The sequence below is a fragment of the Pholcus phalangioides genome, unplaced genomic scaffold (assembly GCF_987345545.1).
Source record: "Pholcus phalangioides strain wild (caught in Gottingen) unplaced genomic scaffold, Ppha-v1.0 ptg000014l_1, whole genome shotgun sequence".
In the NCBI taxonomy this organism is placed as follows: Eukaryota; Metazoa; Arthropoda; class Arachnida; order Araneae; family Pholcidae; genus Pholcus; species Pholcus phalangioides.
In genome coordinates this window covers 25321941-25338778 of record NW_028301607.1, presented here as the reverse complement: position 1 = coordinate 25338778, position 16838 = coordinate 25321941, and the positions used below count along the sequence as shown (strand labels likewise).

At 36.5% G+C, this 16838-nt stretch overlaps 1 long non-coding RNA gene across 1 annotated transcript; it reads left to right on the top strand.

Moving 5' to 3' along the window:
- The first annotated feature begins 6934 nt into the window (after window positions 1-6934).
- On the top strand, window positions 6935-12011 carry LOC149078337 (uncharacterized). Its single transcript, XR_016193893.1, has 2 exons — window positions 6935-7028; window positions 11797-12011. It is a non-coding gene; the product is annotated as an uncharacterized LOC149078337 (long non-coding RNA).
- Window positions 12012-16838: the final 4827 nt, after the last annotated feature.

Genomic DNA, 16838 nt, shown 5'->3' with positions numbered 1-16838 from the left:
ATTGTTGATTATACTTGTACACTTTTTCATGTTTATAAATTTTCAAATGTGCGCTAAATTTATATGAAACTGGTATTCAGGTTATACCTAAAACTTCTACATCTTTATTGTTTCAGACCTTAATTTTGATGTAAATTAAATTGTTTTTGTTTAGATTATTCTAAACAAAACAATTCATGTTGAGCTGGATCAGACTTTTTCCAAAATTGGCTTGGTTCTTTGAATTTTCAAGAAGAAACATTAAACTGAGCATTGCAAAACCTCTCTAGTAGTAGGCATACCTCATGTACAAGCTTTTTTTTCAATGGCAGATTTAAAACTCCCTGGCACAGTTATATTGAGGAAGTATAGCAAATTTACCTGACCTGTAGGACTAGATTTTTGTTTTTGAAATTGGAGCATTACCAATATGACTGCCCTTACCAGATGCGAGCTTCCCTTTTGGGTACAAATATACTGTATGTGTATAATGTTTGCTGTAATTTCTTTTATCTTTCATTCCTATTTCTGTGTGTGTAGGAGGGCCTTAGTGTATCTATTATTTTACCGCACACCAACTCTGGTCATATATCACCATACAGCAATTTCCAACCGGAAAACTTTTTTAGTCACCTGTCGATATTCTAACCCATGACAAAGGCCTTAGTATAGACAGATTACAGACAGTACAACCCTAAGGGTGGCTTTAGGTCACTATCCAAGGAAAAAATTTCTCCATACTCAGTTGCTTATCACATCCCCTTTCTTCAGATAGATAGTTCCCCAACTTTTTGTTCCATTGCCCCTTTCTTCAGAAATTTTTTTCTCATTCCCTCTCTTCCCAATTTAAGCCAACTCATAGGATCCTCTGTTCTATCTGTAGCTTCTACCTCCCCGTGGACCATTCCATTGCTACACTGGGGGTGATATTGCCCACTTCGGGAAACACTGAGATAGATCATAGTTTCTCAAGTCCCATCGTCCCCCCCCCCTTCAATTTTTTTTTCTCTTCACCTCCCAACTCAAGCCAACTCATATGATCCTATACCAAACTCAGTGGGCCCAGGTAGATAAGATATTTGCCTAAAATACCGAAGAATGTTTGGAGGTATCACGGTTTCAATACCTGATTTGTTCCTTGTCAGAAACTTTTCTGACATGCAGCTATAACAGAAATGGTGGCAACATGGCCACAGAAAAAGATTGCTAACACAGTAAGTCCCACAAGGGAAGGGGGGGGGGAGACAGTATAAAAGGCAAAATGTTGAACGCTGCTGTTCTGAATCGGCAATAAGTTGTAAGTCCCAGTCTAATTAGCCTTTATATGCAGAAAATGTCCGAGGTACAACAAAAATGATTGAGTTAAACCCACATTGTCTACTCTCCCTTCCCAGACCATTCCATTGCCTCTTTAGGGAACAATATCGCCCATTTTGGGAAACTGATGTATCTCCAAAGACATAAGTGAAGACAGACTTGAAGGACTGGCAGAGCATTACCCTCCCCCTCAACTGTGTATTTATCATGATATTTCTTTCCTTTGGTAATGCTTATAAAATATATCTTAAAAAAAAGTGGTCTTCAAATGCAAAATCAGGTGAATGTCATACTGTGTTATAAATCCTTTCATAATCAATCCTTGGATTCTTTTTATTAATAGTTCACTGGCTTTGTATGTCTTCATGTAATAAATAGTCGTGTATTTATGAAAAAAAACACATATTCAGGTGATTCCCAAGTCAGTTTTCTAACAAGACCTGATGTACAGTAAACTGGGGTGACTTGGGTGCAAGTTTTAGATTTTTTTTGTATTATCTCTTCTATGAATTAACATTTTTTACTAGAAGTTGCATCACTGGAAAGAAGTTTTTAGTTATTTGTTTATGCAAGGTCAATTGTTTTGTGACCTATTATAATGGAGAAAAATGAGTGAAATGTCATACCCAAGTCACCCCACCTGAAGGGGTGACTTAGTATTTTGCTTTTCCAAGCATATATTTCCATCTCGCCCAACTGGAAATAATTAGGAACAAATAAAAAGAAAGTATAAATACATTAATTTTGTTTTTATTACAAACATATATACAGGGAATTTTTTGTCCCCAGTGTAAATCTGCTTAGTCAAAGATATCTATTTTGGGTGCTTAACTTTTTAATTAATTTAAGAGCTTATCTGATCTGTGCAGTGTCTATAGGGCCTGAAGCCTAATGTTTCCTTATATTTTTGTGGTATTTCTATAACTGTGTGTGCCTTTAACAAGTATAAAATATTGTCCTGAAGTCACCCCACAAATATTAAACATTTCAGTAATAAGACAACTAGTAATTAACAAACTGATTTAGTTAGATTAATTATCATCCACAGCAGGCCCGTCATTTGGGGAGTCAAGCTTTTGAAAATACACTAAAAATGGTATATATATAGAAATATATATATAATTATAAATACATTGAGTACACATGCACTTTGCCCCCCCCTTCCCGGAAAAAGTTGAAATGGCGGCCCTGATCCACAGTTAAAAGAATAAGTACACTTACCAAAGTAAACTTCTATTAAGACTGTAAAATGTAGTGTGTGCTACTGTGCTCTGCAAACAAAATTTTGCAATGTTTTCATCAAACCTGAAAACACAGGTTATAATAAAAGTAAGCAAGAGATAGGGATCGGAATAATTATGAGAGATTTAGGCACTATTTTCAATCATGGAAGCTCACTCTGGCAGCTAGACATGAAATTGTCTCTCTACATTTACGCTGGCAATGAGGTCATCTAAAATAAGAAATTAGAACATGTACCCAAGTCACCCCAGTTTACGGTATGCTTTTGATGTACCCAGAATGAGCAACCTCTTTTTAAATCAAGCTTTGATAAAAATGTAATTCATTATTTGTAACTGAATTTCTTATTCTACTCATTTATTATATACAAAACATGCGGTATATACAACTTTAAAATATTAAAATTTTTGAATTACATGTTCATATAAAATACAAAATGTATTTTGGTTTTTGAAAAAAAAACATGTATGTACCCAGTTTTAATGGTAGAGATGCATGAAGTAGAAGAAGTAGATCAATTACATCAAGCGAAATGTATGAAATCAGTTTTTATCTGTTTGTTTGCAATTTTGTGTTTGTAAGATCTTGTTTTCATAGTGTAGTTTTGTTTTGAATATCAATCACTATTGTCTGTCTGTCTTTTTTAATTTGGTCCATTTTTTCCACGGTTTGAACCCTTATTGTACTTTTTTTGTGAATTTTATGTGTAAAGGTGTTTATAAATTTTTTTTTTGGTTACATTTGGTGTTATATTTGTCAGTGATGTCTTTTTACCCGCTTTTATCAAAATTGGAAAACATTTCATAGTTCATACAACAACCATATCAAAAATTCATATTATTCATTAATCTCACTTTCGAAACTAGTTTGGGAGTTGCCGTGCTAGTTTTTGTACCCTCAACACCACTACTAGAGCCCGGAAGTTCTGACAAAATACCATAAATGCCTGGTTTTGCTTATTTTCTAACTTCTTTTGTAAAAATACCTTTTTTGATTTTTTCCTGCAGTAAATGCCAATTTCTGTATTTTTATTCGTGAATTTTAGAAGCTGTCATCGATAGAACTTCTGCATATTTTTAACATTGAAAACTTCAAAAGAATTTTTCTTTTTAAAATCTTCAACCCAAAATATTAATTCTTATCAAGCACCCCTCCCCCCGCAAGGCCGCAACTGGATTTTTGGCCAGCCGGGCAAGCACGAATTTTGGCACCCCTTGTAATGTGTGTGTCGAAGGAGAGGTTATAAAGACTGAAATTTGAGCCCTTGTGGTCCGGTGCTCGGAGCACCAGACCCGCTTGTTCCTTTGCCGCATTTAAACAGAAGTGTCTGAGATACAAGAAAATTGGTGCTAGGCATAGAGGTGACAAAAGATTTCTCATCTCTGCTATACATAGCTTTCGGATACATCCGTCAAATTAACATATGAATCGAATTCTCATCAAGATTGTAAGACTTTTAGACGAGAACAACCTATGAATAAAAGAAACGGGGAATAAATTAGAAAGTTCGTTTCTCCGCATGATTCACATAACCTGTCTTGCTCACGTATTGCGCAGCATTGTAGATGAATAATTGATCGATGACTGCCCCAATAGCCCATCAGTTGACTTCATGACTCCAACAGGGCAGGAGTCCTGTAGCTCATGCCATTTTAATTTTTACACTATTAAAAATGCACTGCAAACCAATAAATATGGCGAGTTATTTTAGATGTGCGGAAATCACCTCCAGAATTCGAAAGTTTTTTTTTTCAAATCGTACCAAATACAAAGCTCAATTCAGAGATGGTATTTTTTCGGCCCGAAATGTACTGAGAAATTTTCTGGATGCTATGACGAAACTAATATTTGGAAAGGAAAGTTATTTGTCTCCTCCGGGACCCGCGTTCGCGCAAGTGCGCTAACCAACACACCAGAGACACACTTTTCAATTCCTTATAACACGCATTAGTAGCGTGAAGCACTCAATGGAGACAGCAGCTTCCCTTAACTACAGCAATTTTCGCCCCAGTTGGCATAACATCCAGAAAATTCAATTTCTCAGTACAAAGCTCATTATTCGAAAATTTTGAAAAAAAAATGTTATAATGAAACAGTTTTTTTAAATAATTCAATATGAAAACACGTTATAGCATAACGTGTTTTCATAGAGTATGGAATTATAACGTAATTATTCTTTAATTTCAGCTAGCATTATTTTACGTCAGAAAATTACATATTAAGTATTCGGTTAAATCGAATTCCGATCTAACCTTGAAGAGCTACAAACTTTTTTTCGCGGTATAATAATAACCAACTTACCTAATAAAATGCAGCTACTCTAATATATTATTGAAGCAGTAGATTCAATGAGTGCAATCAATTTTTAGCTAGTTTTCAGACCCTTAATATAGTAGGTTTTGATTAGTTTTCCTTTTCCCATTAATTATAAATGCCTCTTTTAAGTGCCTACTTTACGCATTTTTAGTACCTGCGTATTTTGGCCATTTTTAGTGCCTAAACTTCGGGGCGCTGCTAATAATAGCTCCTTATAAACATTCCTCTGAATAACATCTAACAAATTGGCGCATATCAGAATATGATATGCATCATACCTATTGTGAAGTTTGTTTCGGAGGAATGTCCGTATGTGTTCATAAAGTGCCGCCATCTGTCCCAAACGACTCGACAGGTTATTTTGCTAGTTGGATATAATGAGTGCATTTTTTAAATCTGGAGAGCCCCACAGAAAATTATCTTCAGCCAACCATCATTTTTCCGCCAGTGGGGTTCAAACCTGGATCCACGGGATGCGAGTCCATCACGATACTACCGTAGATGAACCTTGTAAACATTTCTGGGGAATTTCTAACAAATCAGTACCTGTTAGAATGTGTGTTGTGAGTATGTGTGGCCCTAGCGTATTTACGTTGTTAGAGTTATGCTTGTTTTGTGCTTTATTGGAGCTTCCGTCTGACTTCCATATTTTCAAGTGAAAAAAAGGACAAATGCCCGAATTTTCGTGTTATGTAAGCATCGTGAATTCAACTGCAAGAGCTCTGACTTGATTAATCTGTGAAGGAAAGATTCAAAGAGCAGTGGTTTCAGGTTGGAAATTTATTCTTGAATTATTTTTTCATTAAACATGTAAACTTTCATTTATTCTAGAATTATTATTTTTTCATTAAATGCGAATTTTCATTTATTCGTATTTCTTTCATTTGTTTTGAAATAATTTCTTTCATTTGTTTTGAAATAATTTCTTTCATTAATTCTTAATTTCCACTAATTCTGAGAAATTATTATATTTTAATTAATTATAAACTTACACTAATTATGAAATCATCTCTTTAATCAGGATTGATTTTTCACTAATTCTAAAGTAATTTTTATTTCATTAATTTTGAAATCATAATTTTTTTTTATTTTGAAATAATTATTTCTTATCCATTCTGAAATATTTTTTTAAAATCAATTCTGAAATCATACAGTAAAATTCCGTTATAACGACTATGACTTATAAAAAGAATCTCAATGTGACGAATGATTTTCAGGTGATTGTCAGAGCTAATGTTACAGAAACTTTCGCTTATAACGAGAAGTCCGTTATAACGACAATTTTTCCCGTGATTGTGAGCTGTCGTCATAACGGACTTCTACTATACTTTTCCTTCATTCTGAAACTGATTTTTTCGTAATTAATTCTGAATCTCCCCTAATTCTGAATTTGCAACGATTCTAAAATTTTCTTGTCAATCAGTTTTGAATGTGGCTTGATTTTGATAATAAAAATTATTTGGACCATCTCAAGACCGTTTTCGTATGGTCACAAAATACACCATATTTCTGGCAAATACTTTTCATTAATAATGAAATACTGTTTAGTATTAAAATTTAAATTTTAATAAAAATAAATTTTATGCAAGAGATGAAAATTTTTTTCGAAATAATAATGAAAATCTCGTGTTTTTCCTCCGAAAACCATTATCTATCCATGCCTATGTTAAATATTGAAAAACTTCGAAATTCTGTTGGAAATTCCACGCGAAGCGGCGCAGCAAAGGCAATCAAGCTATAATGAGAATGTAATATTCGCGAAAACTGCATTTTTCATGAAACGTTCTAATATCTCGACCACCACAGTTATTTGTCGTTGGGGGAGGGCGGCAAATGAATGAGGCTGAAATGTAGAGCGATGCATTTGTGGGATTAATTCGGGAAAATGATCACGTATTCCACGGTTTGGCTCATCTATCGATTCGTCGGACGAACAAACTTTTTTAGTCACGCAACGACGAATTCTAGGTAATTTCTTCTGTAGGAGTACGGAGCATGCGTCGATTAAAGGCTTGATCGGGTTTTTTTTCCATCATTATATATAACTTCAGTAGATCAAAGATTAGTAACCGCAGGTGAAGCTCATGTAAAAAGCTTCCCTCTTTTATTGAAAATTTCATGATGAGCCTGTACAAAAATATTTCAGGAATTTTAAGTTGACGGAAACGACATGAGTAAGTAACTTTTCCTTGAAAAATAAAATTTTATGAAGAAATTATTTCCAAGTGAAAATTTGATTTACTTTCATGCATTACTTACGTATTTGAAGCAGAGCTCTTCAAACTTTCAGAAATTGCGGGCCAAATTAAAGACTTCCAAGGAGCCCGCGGGCCAAAATGTCGAATCGCGGTAAAAACGATAGTTACATTAACAAGAACTCGATGTAAAGTATTCGGGTGTCTTGCAAATCAAACAGGAGCCCTTAAGTTATTGAGGAGCTTTGTTTATTCTGAAATTACTTTTTTCAATGAACATGAGTTTTTCATTGAATTCGGGACATTTCTATTTATTCAATTTGAATTTTCATCAAAATTGGAAACATTTATTTCTATTGAATATGAATTTTCATCAAAATTGAAAACATTTCATTCTATTGGATGTGAATTTTCATTAAAAATTCGAGATAATTTCTTTTATCGAATATAAATTTTCATTAAATTCGAAATCATTTCTTTTATTGGATATGAATTTGTATTAAATCCGGAACAATTTCTTTTATTGAATATGAACTTTCATTAAATTCAGAAGTCATTCTTTTCAATCCCAGTTCTGAAATGCTAACTGAAACTGTCTTCTTTCATCATTTCTGAAACTAGTGTTTTCATGAATTACTATGAGTTTTCATCAGTTATGAGATTTTTTTTTCTTTCGTCTAATTCTTGCAGTAATTACTCTTTCTATCAAGAATTCTGATATTTCTTTCGCTGAAGTGTTTTTCTCAGCATTTCCGTATTCATACGGATCTCTTTTTTTCTCGGCGGGCCACACCAGAAAAGCTCCGAGGACCACGGGTTGAAGACCTTCGCATTAATGGGATCAAAAATTAATGTTTTGCTTAAATATTTTCTGAAAGTTTTTAACAAAGGGCCGTTCAAGTATTTTATCAGCAGATTTTTAGCCATTTTTGACCCCCTTTCCTACCTCGTAAGCAAAACTCTGACCCCCTCCTCAGCAATACTTAGTCAGCTCTGACTCTATCTCCTAACGTATATTGGGATCAGAGACTTACGTGTGGGGCGATCAAAAATTTACTTTTTTTATGCAAAAAATATTTTAAAAAAATATTAAAATTTCGAAAGAAAATACCTTTATATATGTGTGTGTGTGTTATTATAATCAATTTCTGTTAAATTCAATGCTATTTGAAGGCTAAGAGCTCAAAATTTCGTTTTAAGACATCCATTGCGACTCATTCTCTAAGCCAGTGTTTCCCAAAGTGGGCAATATCGCCCCCTGGTGGGCGATGGAATGGTCCAAGGGGGCGATAGAACCTACTGATTTAACATAGGATCCTATGGGTTTACGTGAGTTCGGGGGCGATGAGAGGAAAAAATTTCTGATGAAGGGGGCGATGGAACAAAAAGACTATGGACTTTGGGAGACTATATATGCTAAACCCATTTCCCGCAAACAAAATGTGGCCCTCGGCATTATCTGATGTGGCCCGCAACCTCAAACCTAATTTTGTAAAGATGAACTGAGCAGCACATTCTAAGATCGCTCAAGTGGCCTGTGGCATTCCAGAGCATTTAAGCGACCCGTGGCACGTTTTCAGATCACTCAAACAGGCCCGTAGCACATTCACAGATCACTTAAGTGACCCGCGACACAGTTCCAGAACACTTGAGTGGTCCATGGCACAAGTGCAAGGCACAATGATATGTGGCCAGTGCCGTCTTAACGCATGGGCTCACTCGGGCACGGCCCGGGGGCCTCAAGAGAAGAGGGGCCTCACAAAAATGAAACCCAGTTCAAATTTTATAGGATTTACTAGATAGGGCCTCCGAAAAACCACTTGGCCCGGGGGCCCATGATACTCTTAAGACGGCCCTGTATGTGGCACAATTTTAGAACACTTAAGCGGCCCGCAGTACAGTTCTACATCACTCAAGTTACCCGCGGCTGATTTCCAGATTACTTAAGTGACCCGCGGCATAATTACGATCACTTGCGTGGCGCACGCCACAGTTCCAGAGCATTTAAGCGGCCCGCGATACATTTCTAGAGCACTTCAGCGGCCAGGACGCATTTCTAGAGCACTTCAGTGGCCAGGACACATTTCCAGATCTCTTGAAGGATCCGCGGAACACTTAGAAAACACTAATGTGTGGTTCTGTAGAGGACTTATCAATAGGAAGAATGTTCGTTCAGGTGTCCACAAACTAGCGAATAGTTTTTTCGTTTTTGGCACACCGAGTAAGATGCCATTAAGAATATTTCACATTTCACTAATGGTACTGACGTAATTCTTAAATGACCCCCACGTTTCAAAAGAAGTTAAAACTGTCAAAACCGTTAATAATGTATAACCAATGCGCAATTTTTTTTTTTTTTTTGAGATAGATATGTTGAACCAAAAATATATTTTTTTTATACAAACTACAAACTAGAATATATTTCAGTTTGAAATGTTAATTTATTAGAAAATTGTATTAACTACAAAATATTAATTTTATGAAAGTTGTTTTTGCTTTATTGTTGCACAACATTTTAATTAACGATTTAACAATTAATTTTACTCGTTTTGTTCACGCCCATAAGATTTCTTGGTACGAATCTAAATTTTGAAAGCACTTATTGTTATGAAAACGTTTGTGTTTATAAATCATTTTTAACATTTTAGGAAAATGTTTTTGTAGAACATTCGTGAGGCCTCATATTAATTCTCCCCCCCCCCCCCCCCTCCACATTCTGCTCAACGAGAAATGAAACTGAAATGCTCATTTGCATGCTGAATTTATATGCGCGGATCCTTGAAATGAATATAGCAGCATTCTGAGAATTTGGGTCATCACCCATCAGAGACATTTACTTTTAATCTGTTTTATTTGTTTGTATAACCCGAGCCTAGAGGTTAATAGTGTCTGTGACTCATTTCACGCCCGGCATGTGTCCAGCTGATCAAATTCATGAAATGCGACACGTGTGTGAAGCGTGAACAAGTGCCATTGTATCCAGCGGAACCCGTATGTACGTGTCTGATATGGAGCATGTTAAGATATACCCACATCATAAACCATAATTAATATATACATCAGTAGTCTTCGACGCATAGCCTGCGGGCCACACGTGACCCTTGAAGCATTTTGCAGTGGACCACCGACGAAAAGGCTTAAAGAGGTGCAGAATTTATAGAAATGCTGGAAAAGAAATGGGAAAAATATTTTTTCTAGAATATTTCATATCTGAAAGAGAAGTAATATTTCAGATTTAATTTCAGAAAACATTTCAGATTTAATTTCAGAAAATATTACAGAACTAATGAGAAAAATAATTGCAAAACTAATGAGAAAAATAATTGCAAAACTAATGAGAAAATAATTGCAAAACTAATGAGAAAAATAATTGCAAAACTGATGAAAATTCATTGCTAATGAAAAGAATTTCCAGAATATTTCAAGAATTATTGATAAATGTAATATCAGAATTATTGAGAAACATATTTTCTCAAAACTAATGAAAAATATTTTCAGAATTATTGAAGATTCATATTTCATGAAAAAATAATTGTAGAATTAATGAAAATTCGTATTTAATGAAAGAATAATTTCAAAACTGAGATTTTTTTTTAAAATTCAAATAAAAGGGAAAAATAATTTCAGATTTGATTAAAAGTCATATTTGATGAAAAAAAAAAATTTGCAGTTACTCAGAACGGGGTTGTTTCTACGGGGGGTTTTCAGAAGTGACTCCCTTTCTTTGAAATTACATAACTTTAGAGATTGAAAGATTGAACAAGTGGTTTGTTTAATGGGCAGGTCTGGAATTTTAAATTGACCAGTTTTCAAAATTAACTACAATTTTAACTAATAGAAGGCACTAGAGTCGTTTTTTTCAAGACCTCTTTCTACGGAACCATTTGAACCTTCAAATTGAAGGTCATTATTACCAGCAAGAGTCCTCAAGTGCTGATTCATCTTGAACAGTTCATCTGTGAGACATAGGCATCCGTTGTAGTAGAGACATTGCTAGAAAGACTCCACTTTTCGTTTTTATCATATCATTGCTAAGTAAAGTGACATTTCGAATCCATCATTTTGTGGTTTGACTCATGTTTGCGAAGGACAATGTCACCCATTGTTTAAAAGACATAGCACCGAGTCTGCGGTGCCATCTATCATTCAAAGTTGTAAGTAATTTCACAAACCGGCTTATTGTAAATTCCAGGTCTGCTTATTAAACGAAGTATTTGTTTCCACCTTTCCATCCATTACCAAGTTATGTAATTTCAAATTTAGGGAGCCCTTCTGAAACACGCTATAGATTGCCTCCTTATGCAAATATTTCTCAAAGTATGCGTCGCGGGTCCTACGGGGGCCAACTTTTGTCAGGGGTGTTGTGACGAGCTGGAAATATTGATGTGCGTGTGCCTATTTATGCTTTAAAGTGATTATACTATGAATACACAATGTCTACTAAACTATTCTGGGGAGCCGCAGATGAACCATATTTAGGTAGTTTGAGAACCACTGCCCCATACTCATAGGTACGCACTTACAATTGTTTGTCGTTAAAACCCCAAAAAATTGATCCTAAAAATTGGAGTCCCGAAATTGGGCATCGCGCTGGCAGGGCGCCAACGCTTTGGCGTATGTCATATTCGCTCACATGTCTCTATTCTATGACATTTCCCCCATGAGACACGCAAACAGCCAAATCCTTCCTTTTGAGCAATGCGTCATTCAACCATGGATGTTATTTTATTTTATTTTTCGTTCACAGATCCACGAGTGGCTTCTCCCTCAGCAGCGTCGGTGAACTTCGCCATTGGACTGACGATGGTCCTTGTCGGTTGCGTTATGGTCGGTATAGCTGTTGCCATCTACTGCCTCGGCAAGCCGGGGATGTATATCAGAGATGGAAAATATGATCAAATCATCATGTCGTCGTTCCCCGTTGATCCCAGGAACCGGGGAATGGAAATCATCAAGTCTTGAAAGAGTATGTGCATCATCATTCCTAATATTCTGCCACTTTACACGATTAAGATTTCAAAATAAAGATAATACTCTCATAATTTCTTCCCCCCCCCCCCGACACAAGGCTGGATTAACCATTAAGCAAGATAAACACGTTTTTAGGGCATCAGTACTAAAGGGGCAAAGGCAACCACAAAAAAAATATCAAATGATATTTTTTTTAATGTACAATTTTTTTTTCAATATCGATCATCCGATAGAAGATCCTAAAATTTTAAGAACACTTAATTGTATAGTTGAAGATCCTTATCACAAGGATGGCACAAAAAATGAGAAACTAATTATATTGCAAACCAGACCACATTATTTTGCTGAGTTTTTCGATTAGCTTTTCACAATTTTCATAAAGTACGCCCAGGGCTGTCTTAACATTGCCATACGCCCACATACAAAGCGATTTTTCTGAGATAGGCACCACTACCTAGCTAAAAATTCCTACCTACCTATTTGCATATTTACTCTTCAAAATCGGAACCAGATCTAATTGTCACTTGACACCCCGGTGCCAGAAGTGCCCAAATGGGCCCATGCAGTAAACCAAGTTCTACAGAATAAGGACATGATTTTTGTTTGTCATTAGTGGATCAACTGTGTAGTTTGATCTATAGAAGTAAAAGAAATGCTACCAGGTGTAAATTGCAAACTTGAGAATGTATCTAAAAGAAAAAATACCCAATATAACGGTGATTCATCAAAAATAAGATACCTACTGGCAGGGCCGTAGCTGGATACTTGGTTAGCCGGGGGCAACCACTCATTTAGGCAACCCCCCCCCCACGTAATATTGAAGGATAGGTTAAATGGTTAAATTTGCTCCGCCGGGACACCAGACCCGCCTGCCCCCCCCCCCTCCCACTATTTGCTGCCCTGCCTATTGGTAATATTATGGCCATTCTGAGATTCAATGGTTTCTCCTTGGAGTGTTGTTACAGCCTTTATCACATCAACCGTTCGTCGTAGTGGTATCGTTCTAATCTTAAAAATTCTCAAAATGTGACCAGAAATCGCCCTGTACGAGTTTTGAAGATGAAAATACAGTGTACACAAAATAAAAAAATGTAGATTTTTATACGTTCCCCTTCCCCCGTCCTCTAACTTCCAATTAGACAGTTGTTGCTTTGCTCTTCTGAGCCCAACAAACAAATTACATGTTTTTAACTGCATTATTCCGATATATTTAAATTCAAAAACCGAAGACAGGTCCGGGCTTAGGAGAATTTCGCGTCCCAATGCAAAAAAAATTTTTGCGGGGGCCCCCCCCCCCTCTAAAAAAATTTTATGAAGAAATAATTTCAACATTAACGAAAGAAATAATTTCAGCATTGATGAAAGCAATTATTCCAGAAGTAATGAAAGAAATAATAATTAATAAAGGAAATAAAATTCCAGAATTAATGAAGGATAATTTCAGAATTAATGGAGAATAATCCAGAATTGATGAAGGAAAATTCAAGAATTGATGAAAGAAATTATTCCACATTATAATGAAAGAAATGATTCCAGTATTAATCAAAGAAATAATTTAATCTTTTTTCACCTTTAGAAGAGTTCTCTATGTATATCCTTTTTTTAATCTTTAAAAAGCAATATTTAGAGACTGAACTGTACATTTCTATGGGCAAATTGCCAGGCGGGAACTTTGTTTTCATTGAGTCACGTGATTTCCTTGCAGTTGACGTCGCTGCCGTCGCGGCGGCTGGATGCTCGCTCCAGTAATATAAGCTCGATGCCAAGCCTCAGAATCTCTGTCGTCTGCTTCTCTCCAGGTTACTTGTTTTGGACGTCTCCTTGTGTCCTGAAGAAATTACTGAACTGGCAGTTCGAACTCCCAGTTCTGTTTGTGAGCTAAGCTTGTAGGGAACCGACTTCTTGTCTGTCGTCTGCTCATTAAGAGGTTCTTTGTTTTGGACGTCTCCTTATGCTCAAATAAAATAGCCGAACTTTTAGTTTGAATTTCCAGTTCAGTTTATGGGCTCTGTTTATAAGGAACTGAACGGAATAAAGAATATAGTTTTTTACTTTAAACTTCATTATCACCACATAAGTCACTTTTAAATTTGACATTAGATGGCAGCACATTACTATAAAGTGTAGTGTGTAAAAATTCATTTTTTACGATCTTGCCTGTCGTCTGCTTGTGTGGAGGTCCTTTGTTTTGGATGTCTCCATGGGTCTTGAAAGAATTACTGAACTGGAAGTTTGATCTTTCAGGTCAGTTTATAAGTTTTGTTTGTAAGGAGCAAAGCTGAATGGAGAATTTAGTTTTTTATACCTGAGCTTCTTCATCACCACATAAGGCACTTCTGATTTTCAAAGTAGGTAGCAGCACCAACAATATTTTAAAAATGAATGTCTTAAAGTATTAAATTAATTTTAATTCCCTTAAAATTGTTAGTGCCATTGTAAATTCGCTACAAATGCTACAATAAGGCAAAAAAAAAAACAAAAAAAAAAACCCCGCTATTGGCTGACGGTGTAACGTTTCGAGTCCCCCGATATATACGGGACTCATAACTTCCCAGATTTATATCTAATTTTGTACCTAATTTATAGGACGTACTGGGCAGAGATTCCTTTCTCCTTTCTGCCCCTACCCATTTGTACATCAAGGCCACCTTTAGACCATCGTAGACCCGGGGCAACAACTAGAGGTTTCGTCAGCTGTGTCAAGCTATCATTTTGGCACCCTCTTGTAATGTTGAAGCAGAGTTGGGAACAATTCAGAAAAGAAACCATAATCGGTGTTCTTAACTATACCGTAACTATGGACGGTTCGTTGGCCGTGCGACCTGCACGGCTGTATGGGGCACCGCCAGGTTCGAATCCAGGTCGATGTGTCGGCAGAAGCGAATTGTGTCAGTTCATTGGACCGTCCCGTATTTTACGGGACAGGAACATTTTCCAATATTATTCGGTTCTTACCTATCACCCCCACCCCTAGATCCGTTCCTGAGCAAAGGCAGACATCTTCAGCTGCTGCGAATGGAGCAGGGTGAATATCTTCAGCTGCGAATGGAACAAAGGAAGAAATATTCAGCTGGGAAAGAAGCTGAGACAGACATCTTAAACAGCGAAATGAGTGGAGGCAGAAATATTCAGCTCTGAAATAAGTGGAGGCAGAAATATTCAGCTCTGAAATGAGTGGAGGCAAAAATATTCAAAAAATTAATAGAAAATAGAGATACTTTTGTTTTAAATGCGAAATTTTTGATTTAAACCGTTTCATTTGTTTTGTGTGTGTGTGTGTGTGAAAAAAAAGTGAAATTTTTCATTTGGAATTCGTTATTGCGAAAAAATGCGAAATTTCTGATTCAAAAAAAATTTTTTTTTGCGAAATTTACGTATCCCTAATCATCATACAAAATAAGTGTATATTTTTTTGTAAGCCCTCTATTTGCTCGAGGCAGGACTCTGGTTGCCCAGCCCTTTTACTGGCCAGGGTCCACCGGGGGAGGGGATAGAGGCTCAGAATAATAGGTTTTGGTGAACTTTTTTTCGAAGCATTTTTCATACAAATTATTAGGTGCGCATTTCCAGCCAGAAGGGGGGGGGGGGGTGAGGGCTTAGATATATCACTTTGTTCGGGTGCCAGGGCCGTCTTAAGAGCACCATGGGCCCACGGACCAAGTGATTTTTCTGAGACCCTACCAGGCAAATTTACATGTATGTTCCTCGAAAATTTCCACTATATCTCATTTTTGTGAGGACCCATTTCTCTCGAGGCCCCACGGGCCGTGCCCGGGTGAGTCCATGTGGATCCGGGAGACAATAACTATCATTTTTTTTTCACTCAATAAATTCATTACATAAGGGCCCGTGAAAAGTCTGGCTTGGGGCCCGCTAAACATCTCAGCCTAGGGGGCTCTGCTCGAGGCTGTGGAATTCATAAAAATAAAGAAAAACATTCTGAAACACATGTGTGGTGTAGCAGTAGTAGGTATCTTGCGTCAGTAGCTTTGAGTAGGTATCTTGGTCCATTCTGAGAAAATTATGCCAATCTTCTGGTGCAAATCTCAATTCCTGTAATAATTTAACGTACGAATATTGTTGCCCTTTTGTTTAACCAATCTTTGCACCACGTTACCCGTTTTTTTCTTTTTTTTGAGTCAATAACTTTCAGTGCCATAACCAATCCAACTACACCCAAAGCATTATCTGTGAAAATCATACTAGAAAATTCCGAACTTTATAGACTATGTGAAAAAATCCGAACTGATCAAAAGACCTCGAAGACAGATATCGAAGAATGAAAATATCCCCACAGATTGCCTAGAACCGGTTCCAGAAGCTTCGCCTGCACAGGTATAACTGAACGTGTGTAGGGCCCTCAATGGCCAATCTTATGCATAAACCTTCAAGAAACATGTCTACCATCCATAGACAACATTCTGATTTACGTTCCTGTTATTCAATTATTTGTTTGCTGTACTATAGTATATCGGTTACTGTCGCCTGCTATCGGCGCCTGACCTACAGTTGTAAATAGTTAAATCCATTTTCTCTCTTCTATCAATACGAAATTTTATACTAGTTTCTCTACATAATCACTGGGATTTCAAACAGCGGGAAACGGAGCACTATTACAAATCACAATGGATTGAAAATATTAAAAATAGTTTGACAAATAATTACTACAGCGGAACTAAATCGTAACTATACAGTTTTATTTTTGGAGTAACAGGCTGTCGGGGGGGGGGGGGCAGATGTTTGACTGTTTCCGAGGCTTTCCTGTATTGTGAATCCAGCTCCTTCTTTTCCTGGCTCTTCTTGATGTTGGCGGCTTTT